Raw genomic sequence first — 11,068 nt, 5'->3', positions numbered from 1 at the left:
TCCAAAATATCTTGATTACAAGTATTCATACAAAGTGGTTAAGAGTTTGTTATAACAAAGTCTTAACTAACTATATCTAACTAACTGAATCTAACCCACTCCTACATTTCTCTCACTACATGAACCTCTTCTCTCTAACGTATTCCTTATGCCATACACTAGCATACACCTGTGTTGAGAGAGCTGCATCTGTTGCTGCAGTTGTGGCCTTGGCAGCTGTTCTTCATCATGAGACTGCATGTTGTCATTTGAACTTATACTCAATTAGACCAAATGCACAGAAAATTTAAAATTAAATATCAAAAATTGAACAAACTGAAAATGTAAGAACTAAAATGATACAAAAAATAAAATATAAGGATTATCCACGTAATTTGCCCAAAAAGAAATTATAAACTGGTAAAGTTGTTAAAGAACGGTTCATGGTTCATCATTGCAAGATGATTGAAGAGAAAAAGTTAACCATTGAAGACTTGGTGTTGTCAAAAATATAATGACGAATTCAACTAATCTGATCGATCTATATCTATAAACACATCTTTGCCATGCTAGTTATTGTTAACCCTTCTTTCAATCAATTGCAATTTGCTTCAATTAAAATGTCCACTCACTTTTTCCTTGTAACCATAGCCATAGTGGCCTTGGCCTCCACACTTATCTTTGCTTTTGATTCCGATTCTCTACAAGATTTATGTGTTGATGTTAAGGACTCCAAATCTACTAATATACTATATACTCACTTCTATCTCACAACATTGTGCCTTCAAAAATATATGTTTGGTGTCATTTTAGTTTTCAACATTTTAATTTTGACAATTTCATTATCAAAATATGCATTAAAGTTGTCACACTAGTTGACGTTGCCAATATTCATTGTCAAAATAAATACTATTTTTGAAATAAAAAATTACTCATATGGTTCCTAAATTATACAATTTTATTTCATTTTGATCCCAAAATTTTAATTGTTTTAGTTTTATGAAGGGTCGATTTTTATTTTCTCATCATGTAACATTACTGAAGCTAATTAGTTTGTTTAACATTTTATTTCTTTCACCCAATACTTACTGAAACACATCTATATTTCATTTTCATGCAGTTTTCGTGGATGGCAAGTTCTGCAATGACCCAAAACTTGCCAAAAGCCAATTTTTATTTATTTATTTATTTATTTTTAGGCTTCTTTACTCCCCAAAATACATCAACCCCAGCTGGGTCGATTGTCACTCCTGTAAAAGTTATGCAAATCCCACGCCTCAACACTCTCGGCATCTCCTTAGCTTGCATCGACTTCGCACCTTACGGCCTCAACCCACCCCATACACACCTTCGCGGAACTGAGATCCTTGTGGTCTTGGAGGGTACCTATACGTTGGTTTCGTAAATTCCAATCTAGAAAATCATCTCTTCACCAAGGTCTTCTACCCAAAAGATGTTTTTTTGTTTCTAAAAGGTCTCATTCACTTCCAATTTAATGAGGGAAAGACTAATGCAGTGGCTATCTCTGGTCTGAGTAGCCAAAACCCAAGTGTTATTACCATTGCAAATGTAGTGTTAGGGTTGAATCCAAAAACTTCTGATGATGTTGTTGCCAAGGCATTCCAAGTGGACAAGAAGGTGGTAGACTATCTTCAAGCTTATTTCTGGTTGCCCAACAACTAAAGAAGTAAATGGGGAATAGAATCATGAATCTATTATTTGTTAAACTTTAAACATACATATTTTAATATAGCAGAAATACATTGTTGGTTATGGACAATGTTCTTATAACATTTGGATAAACTATCAATAGGTTATAATATTTTGACTTAATTTTCATTAAATCCTATTGAAAATAAATCTTAGAAAAATCGTTGCTAAAAGTAATTTCTTGTGACAATTGTTTACACATGTCACTAAAAATTAACAATTAGTGACTTTCTTTTTTGTTACGGTTTTTATAAATTGTCACTAAAACTTACAATTAGTGACATTTTTTTGTAACGAATTTTTCAAACTGTTACTAAAAGTTAAAAATTAGTGATTTTTTTTTGTGATATTTTTTTAAACTGTCGTTAAAACTTATAATTAGTGACAAAATTTTCAAATTGTCACTGAAAATTAACAATTATTGAGATTTTTCTAATAGTGTTTGATAAAAAAAATGTCACTAATTACCGTAAGACCTATTGAATAATAAGTTCACCTATTATGACCTGCAGATAAGTCTCCCAAACTTTTGAGGGTATGTACCATAACATCACCCTTCTTGTTATTATTATATAATAATGAAATTTTTTAAATAGTACTCTGTCTCATATAATGATGACACTTCTTTTATCTATCTATAATCTCCCATATTGGGATGGTTTAGAATTTGCGTTATATTTTAAAAAAATATATATATAAACAATAGAGAAATAATATGTTAACTTATAACAAATAAGAAAATAAATAGTTAGGAGACAACAATTAACTATTGTAATCTTGTACAAAATGTTTAGGGAAAAGTGCTAGCAGCAATGATGATATTTTCAAATAGGGAAAGGATGGTCTCCATTCACTTTGTAGATTGAACGGTATTGTTGGGATTGTGAGGTTCACCACGGATTCTATTTTGATAATTTAAACTGTTTAATGGGTAGAGCTCGCCGAGTACTTTATCCTTGTAAAAAATTATGTTGATAAAATATCAATAGTCCATCGATCAAATTGTATTTTTGTTAATGGTAAATAAGATTTTAAAAATAAATTGTCAATAAAAATGTATTCTAATCAAAGGACTATCCATATCAAATTAACGTGATTTTTTTTTTATAGAAATGAAGTACTCAACAACCTCTACGCATTGAACGGTTCGAATTATCAAAATATGACCCATGATGAGTCTCACAAGTCTAACAATACTGTTCAATTCACATAGTGAATTAGAGACCCTCCTCCCCCTTTCAAATAACTTCCATGAAATGTATTTTTGAAAGAAAAAAAAAAATACTAAAGATTCTTAATGTTATATCAAAAAATTTACTGGAGTGTAACTAACACTGATGATAAAACAAGTGTAACTAATACCAATGATATATAGACACACGTATAATTAAATAAAAAAACATATAAATTTTAATGTCAAAACGTTGGTACTATCATTTTTCAGGTACTAGTAGCATGATTAAAGGACAAAATATTTTTTATGAAAATTATATTTCCGGTTATAATATAAATATAATTGTACCAAACTTGTGGACTTATCTTAATGGAAATTAGTTTAATTTATCCTAAATCATATGAGCATTAAGATTTTAAAAAATTTCCTCTTTTAAATTTGGCAAAATTATGAAAATTCCCTTACACTATCAAAAAATACAAAAATCCCTCTTATTACCTCAAAATTATAAATGGCCCCAAGAAAAAAAATAGGAATTTTTTTTTAAGGTCCCTGATATTAAGATTTTATAAAATAAAGGACATACAATATTTTCATAGTAGTGAAGGTCGCTCAACATTTCTACAGAGAAAATTTGATTCAAAGAAATTTTGCACGACTTAGATAAATTTCACGTCGACTTAGAGAAATTTCGAGATTTCTCTAAGTCAGGACCAAAATTTCTCTGAGTCGTATGAAATTCTCTGAGTTGGGCAAAATTTCTTTGAGGCAAATTTTCTGTGAAAATTTTGAGGGACCTTAGCTAAAAAAAAAAAAATATCTTGGAACTCTCCTACTACACAAAGTTGTAGAGGGATGTTTCACTAATTTTTCCATGTTTTAAAATATATTTATGACATCATTAAAAATTACTAATTGAGCTGATGATTTATTAATAAAGTTGTTGTCACGCCCCACCTTTTATTACTCGGAGTCATTACCAAATTCTTTAACTTAATTCAATTTCAGAGATAACATGCGGAAATAAACTCATACATTCAATCCGTAGAAGTGATTAACAATACTCTCATTCGTATGCAAAGTAAATATTACATGAACTAACTTAATAAATTGCCCTTGGGCTTACATCATTAAAAGTACAAGAAGAAGGGTGTAACCCTTTACAACAATGGCATTCCGCCAACATAACTGAGGCCCCGTGGCCAACAAATAAGAAGATCCAAATCTTGTAGCACACCCTGCTAAACACCTGAAAAAGATTCAACAACGTGGGATGAACATATAGTCCAGTAGGGAACTCAACATGCTCCTTAACAATAACAACATTACAGATAGCTATGATCATGAACACCCATTCTCATACTAGAATAATAATGTGACAGTTTATACAAAATATATATATGAATATACATATGAACTTTTCTTGAAAACAATCATTTAATTCACCGCTATAAGCGATTTATCCTTCCTTTTTCCTTTCATTAACCCCCGTTCCCAATCTTTTATAACATAAACAACTATTTAGAAAAATAGACTCACTAAGCCCATTACTCTTCCATTTGCCACACATACAACAGATGTGCCTTTTCAAAACATATTTGGCATTTCAATGCAATTCCCATTATATCATAATTATCCATACACACCTCTATAAAAAAAATAACAACTCAACTACATACATAAAATCAATCAATGAGTCAACTCGTCCCTCCAACACTGTAACAAATACAATCCACAATGTTTCCAGATACACTGAAACAATAACAAAACAACAATGCACTACTAGCTATATGCGTAGTACGCCAAAGATACACTTCTCACAACAATCTACCAGTTTACCAGGCGCTAGCTGGAAGGGTATGGTACCTTAGATTATCAGCGCGTCAGTTCTCCAGGCGCTAGCTGGAAGGGTATGATACCTCTGATTATAAGCGCTGAACACATAAGTGTGTGGAGTTCATCACCTATCTTCTCACACACACTGGAGTACAACCCCTCTCTTCTCCTCAACCAGTATACAAATATAATGTAGTTCAGCATTTCATTACATATGATGTTCAATCAACAATGGTGTAATACATACACAACAATTCAACACAACCTTATCATCCTCCACCGATGACCAAAATATCCAGATGCATGCATATTATACATCTATTAACAGACCCAACTAACATGAGAGTACAAAACTCAGCAACAACATGAACATGGTAGTTAAAGCTATACCCCACACAAGTGTGTTCAACACTCAAGATACAACATTACAATTCTCTTATACTTGTTTCAAAATACCTTTCCCATTTCACAAAATGAATTCCACTTCCTTTGTTTTCACAAAAATCAATCCTATGGACAAAAGCCATACTTCATTTAAATTCACTACGTTCTTTTCAAAGCCATTTCAAACTAATTATGCACATTAAGTCATAAACAATAAATTAGGGTCTTTCCTTCATCTTTCTCAATATTGACCAAAAAGGCCTAATTAACATCAACAAACAACAATAACCACAATTAAGACTCAAAATACCTAAGTATTTGCCCAAAGATCTAAACCCCTCAATTAATCTATTAAATCGAATAAGAAAATTTAGGGTTTCCTCTCCTTTCAACAACCACATGCTAATTAACACCCCAATTAGCCCAAATCATAACTAATGATAATAAACCCAAATTCAATAACCAACCCAAGGTTCAGTCCCATGATTTTCACAAATCCAACATGATACAATTTTTATGCAATACAAAAACTACCACATGTCTATCTATAGACGAAGTATTGAAAAGAAACAAGGAGAATCCCTACCTCGAACAAAGAACACAAATGGAGAAGATGACCCAAAATCCAAGTGCTCCAAATCCACTATTTTTCAGATTAGAATGAAGCCCAAGCCGCCCTCTATCTTATTAACAAAGGACCTAGGATGGATTCACACTAGAAGTAGATGAAAACCTAGAAAGAAGATGAGTTTAGAGAGAGAGAAGTCGTACCTAGGGTTTGGAAACTAGAAGAGGATGAAAAGACTGATCAAAACCCGCTGCTGCCTATTTAAACTGGACAGGCTCGCTCGAGCGAAGACTTGGTCGCTCGAGCGACCAGACACAGGAAAGCCTCGCTCGATCGAAGAAACTCTCGCTCGAGCGAAGAAACACTGCTCACAGGTCTATACTAGACGCAAACACTCGCTCGAGCGAAGAAACCCTGGCTCGAGCCACCAGACACAAAACTCAACCCTCGCTCGAGCGACCAAACTCTCGCTCGAGCGAAGAAACACTGCTCACAGGTCTATACTAGACGCAAACACTCGCTCGAGCGAAGAAACCCTGGCTCGAGCCACCAGACGCAAAACTCAACCCTCGCTCGAGCGACCAAACTCTCGCTCGAGCGACCAATCCAAATTCTGGACAGTAACCCCTGGTTTCAAAACCCAACCAAAACAAAACAAACCTGCCCAACACATCCGATAACTCAAAAGAGAAAATAAAGGATGACAACCACAATTATACATTGAGAGAACCCAAGGAACCTAAGCCCGGATACAACAACCAAAAGGAAAAAGACCGGGGTCGCTATAGTTGTCGTTTGACAAAAACTTTTTTAGTTGGCTTTTTTGAGTTGGGGCCTTTTTACCTTGGGACTAAAAAGTTCTTTTGGGTTTGCTTTTTGACTTTTTTGACTTTTGTGAGAGAGAAAGTGAAATAATTATAATTTGGATGTGACATTTTGTCTTATTGACTTTTTAACTTATTTTGTGTTTTAGTGGATAATTTAGTCCCAACCTCTTTAGCCAATCGAAACTAAAATAGGTCATTACTATGCGAATAGAAATTTGAAAAGGTAAGATGTAATTTTCAAAATCACTGGGGATAATCTGTCTTTTATGTAAATGTCAAGGGACATATTTATAATTTATCTTATAATTTTTTGAGTTTTTATATAAAAAAATGCAATAAATTTTATAAAATTGGTATAGTTTATATGGGCACGTAGAGAAACTACAACGCTACTCTTTACTTTACTTATTTATCCACACAAACTGTTTATAGAGCCTTCCAAAACTCTCCATATGTAGCTAGCTTTGAAATTCTTTGTTAAAATGATTTATGTCGTAGCTAGTCCATTGGAGGTGGTAAAATAGGATGATGGTGGCTACAATATCCAACATGCCTCTCTCGATACTTGTCATCTTCTTGTATCTTTAATTTCACGTTTTAATGAATTTTTTTTTTTTTTTGCTGATCAAAAAAATACCCAACATGCCTCTTTTAAAAAGCTCATTGTAGATGCTCTTTGGCTGAAGGTCCATTCTTGAAACGTTTTGGCCAACAGGCCCAACCTTGAACCTTGTTGGGCCATTATTTGACCAATGACACATGTCTGTTCAAATCTTAGCTATTTGTCTATCTATTCAAAATGTTATCTATTTGTACACATATCACCTATCTATTCAAATGTTCACATATTTGTACACGTGTCACCTATTTATTCACCCATCTACTCAATGTCACCTATCTGTCTACTTCATCGCCACCAACCACAAGCTACTTTTTCCTATCAATTTTCCAAAGATTTTTTCGACGCCGACAGCTTTTCAACACATGTCCTTATCACCAAAAAAAGATTAAACCTTAGACTAAATAACATATGACCCCACAGGAATTGATTCTTCACCAATTAACTGTAGTTACGTTGACTTTTCTTTTAATAAGATTAAAGAACACAAAGCTAATATTTTTATTTTGTTGTCATTAATTTTGTATTATAAATATTAAGTAACAAATACTTCTTTATTTTAATTATTTTGAGTTAATTATAATTTCATCACAATTTTATTTATTTCATCCTCACATTATCAATTTGGTTTATTTTTAGTCGTTAAAGGTTTTAATTTCAATTTATGTGATCCAGTTGGAAATATTCATGAATATAACTAATAGTACAACATTGGCGTGATTAGAGACTCTCCACTCTTAATCAATTTGTTTTTAAAAGTTGAATGCTTTAACAAAGCCCACGTCTATAAACTTTGACCGGTCAATAATAGGTTGGGTTCAGGCCCGCCCATCCTATATTTTTAAAACCCAAAACCAATTCATGTGCTTAAAAAAATGGGCCTATGGGTCTTAGGCTAGACTTGGCTCATATGGCCCTAATTTGATGCAAGTTTCGACTTTGATTCATATATATATACATATATATATTATTAAATTCCAAATTTATTAAAAAGTAAAGAATTGAAATACAAAATTTTGAAATACATTAAAACAACTATAGTCACTTTTTGAATCATGAATTTTTTATTTTTATTTTTTTAAATCTTTATTTATTGAAATACAAAATTACATATGTTATGATTATGTTGTTGAATTGTATGCATCTTTAATCTCATAGAAATTTAATTACTAGTTTCATATAGATGGCATGCTAGACACTCAGTTTTTTATTGTTAAAATTATTACTTACTAAAAATGCATATATTCATACACGTAAGATGGAGGGGGGTGAAAAAAAAAAAGAGATAAAAAATAAATCAATTATTTTGTGTATATGGGTCCAATGTGGGCTTTTGGGATGGTCTTATGGGTCGAGTTTTGGGTCAGGTCTGAAAACACCCACCATGCCTATAATTCATATTCTTTAGCCTAAGCCCAACTCATATGTTTTAGGGTTCAGTCAAGTCAAGCCAATGCCAGGTCTAAAATAATGAGCAAATTTCATTTGTACCCCTATACTTTCACACGATTTTTAATGACACTCCCAGACTTCGAATAATTTCAATTTTATCCCTTAAGTTTTTGAAATCGTAACAATTTCCCTGCTGCCATCAAATTTGGAAAGGAAAAAGTTTTAAAAAATTGCATTTTGGCACCAAATTTCAAATAATAGATGCAAACCCATTATTTCCTACCCAAACTCACCCTCTCTCCTTTTGCACCTCTACAATTCTACCAGCCACCACCACTGGTGGTGGTGGCTAACCCTCATCATCCCTCCACCACTATAGAATTTACGGATTGAAGATGGGAGTTGTCTGGCCCTTATTCATACTCTTCTCAGATCACCAAGACCTAGTTTCACCACCCTTATTTCCGTATCCCTCTTCCCTTTTCACAACAAAATCATCACCATCTTTTGAATACAAAACACATAGCACAAGTGTAAGCCCCCTTTCCTTCTCTCTCTCTGTCTCTTTCTCTCCTCCCTCTTTATATATACACACAGACATATTTATATATGTATATGTATATCGTGGATTGCAGATGGAGTTCTTCATATGCTTGTAAATAGATTTACTACACATCATCTTCAATAGTAGAGGCTTTTTCAATTGGATCTTGCTCGTATAGATCGGTAAACAAGAGAGAGGAGTTTGTGGTAGTGGGGGAGAATAAGAGCCCATATCAAGTTGTGTTTGATCGGAAAGCTTCTAGATCTAGATCTATTGGTTGTGGAAACATGAGCTTTTCTGAGGACTTTTTCGAGTGAATCTCAACTAGGCTTGGGGACTATACTTTCGTGTGAGTCGAGTATCAGAGAGAAGGCAAGCCTATAGTCACCCATCTCCACTGCTGTGGTGGTCACTGCGCCAAAACAGGGCATTAACGACGGTTTTTTTAACGGCGGTAATGAAAACCGCCGTTAATATTACCGCCGTTAAAAAATTGCCACTAAAAGTGTCTTTAACGACGGTAATGAAACCCACTTTTAACGGCGGTAACGAAACCGCCGTTAATGCCCACTTTTAACGGCGGTAACAAAACCGCCACTAATGCCCAATCATTACCGCCGTTAATGACGGTGGTCTTTGCCGGCAAAGCTCCGGCGAAACTCCGGCGTGCTCCGGCGAAACCATCTACAATAAAGTAAAAGTAATGTTTAAATATTTATTTAGGAAATATATTTCATGAAGAGTGGCTATGGCAGAGTGGTTGGTGTTGGTGGATGAGAGGTCTTGGGTTCAAAACTTGGGGAGTGCAAGAAGAAAGAATTATTTTTTGAAAAATTTGAACCTATTTACAGCGGTAAAAAACCGCCGTTTTTGGTCGACTTTTAACGACAGTAATTTGCCTTTTTACGACGGTTTCACTTTTTTCGACACACGCATAAACGGCGGTAACGAAACCGTCGTTAATACCGTCGTTAAAGGCTTTAACGGCGGTTTTACAGCCTTTAACGGCGGTAAAAAACCGCCGCTAAAGCCCAATTTTGACGTAGTGGGTGGACAGAATTGTATGAAAGAGAAAGTCAAATGTGGTAGGATTTTTAGTGGGTTCATGATCAGTTGTTCATCTTCTCACTAGATTTCATCTTCAGCTAAAGCAAACAATCATATGAGTGGCAAGACGGCGGCAACACCAATGGCGGTGAGACATCTTTCTCATGGGAGGAGTAAGAGTTGGGGATGGGCATTTTTTAGTCCAATTAGCGCATTGAGTAAGCCTTCTTCAACTAGAAAGATAGAGGGTTCCAATAAGAACAACACCAACACCAATAGTAACACTATTCTTTCTTTGTTGGCTGAGGGAGGCTAAAGATATGCTTTTTGAGTTTGCTCATTAGCTTAAACCTTTAAAGTAAACATTACAATCTTGTTTTACTTGTGTATTTCTCTCTATATCTCTCTTTTGTGTTTGTTTGTGTTTTGTGTTTGACTCATTAGTTATTTGGGAAGTTAATTTGCAATTTGAATTCACTCTATGGTTACTAATAAAGAGATCTAATGGACCTGGACAACTCTCACCTTTAGTCCATAAACCCTGCAATGGTTGAGGGAGGAGGAGGCCTAGCCGCCGCCGCAGATAGTGGTGGCCGACGAAGTTGTAGAGTTGTAAAGAGGAGAGATGGTGAGTTTGGGTAGGAAAGGGTAGGCTTGCATTTATCATTTAAAATTTGGGGCCAAAATACACTTTTTTTTTTTTAACTTTTTCCATTTCAAATTTGATGGCAGGGGCAAAATTGATACAATTTCAAAAACTATGGGAGTAAAATTGAAATTATTTGAAGTTTGGGAGTGTCATTGAAAATCGTGTGAAAGTATAGGGGTAAAAATGAAATTTGCTCAAAAATAATTGGAAGATTACAATAACCAAAAGTTTGATATGGGAGCCTAGAGAAAGATCAACAGTGTCATCATTATATCAATAGGGAGCCTAGAAAAAGATCAAGAGAATGTCATCATTATATGAGAGAGAGAGAGAGAGAGA

General features: G+C 34.2%; 1 pseudogene; it reads left to right on the top strand.

The window, feature by feature from the left end:
- Positions 1 to 1,083: 1,083 nt before the first annotated feature.
- Positions 1,084 to 1,662, top strand: LOC114283998 (putative germin-like protein 2-1; annotated as a pseudogene).
- The last annotated feature ends 9,406 nt before the right edge of the window (positions 1,663 to 11,068 follow it).

This window comes from Camellia sinensis, chromosome 1 (assembly GCF_055761805.1).
Source record: "Camellia sinensis isolate YWXY chromosome 1, ASM5576180v1, whole genome shotgun sequence".
NCBI classification, from domain to species: Eukaryota; Viridiplantae; Streptophyta; class Magnoliopsida; order Ericales; family Theaceae; genus Camellia; species Camellia sinensis.
The sequence above is the reverse complement of the archived record's forward strand: the minus strand, read 5'-3'. Positions and strand labels throughout refer to the sequence as shown.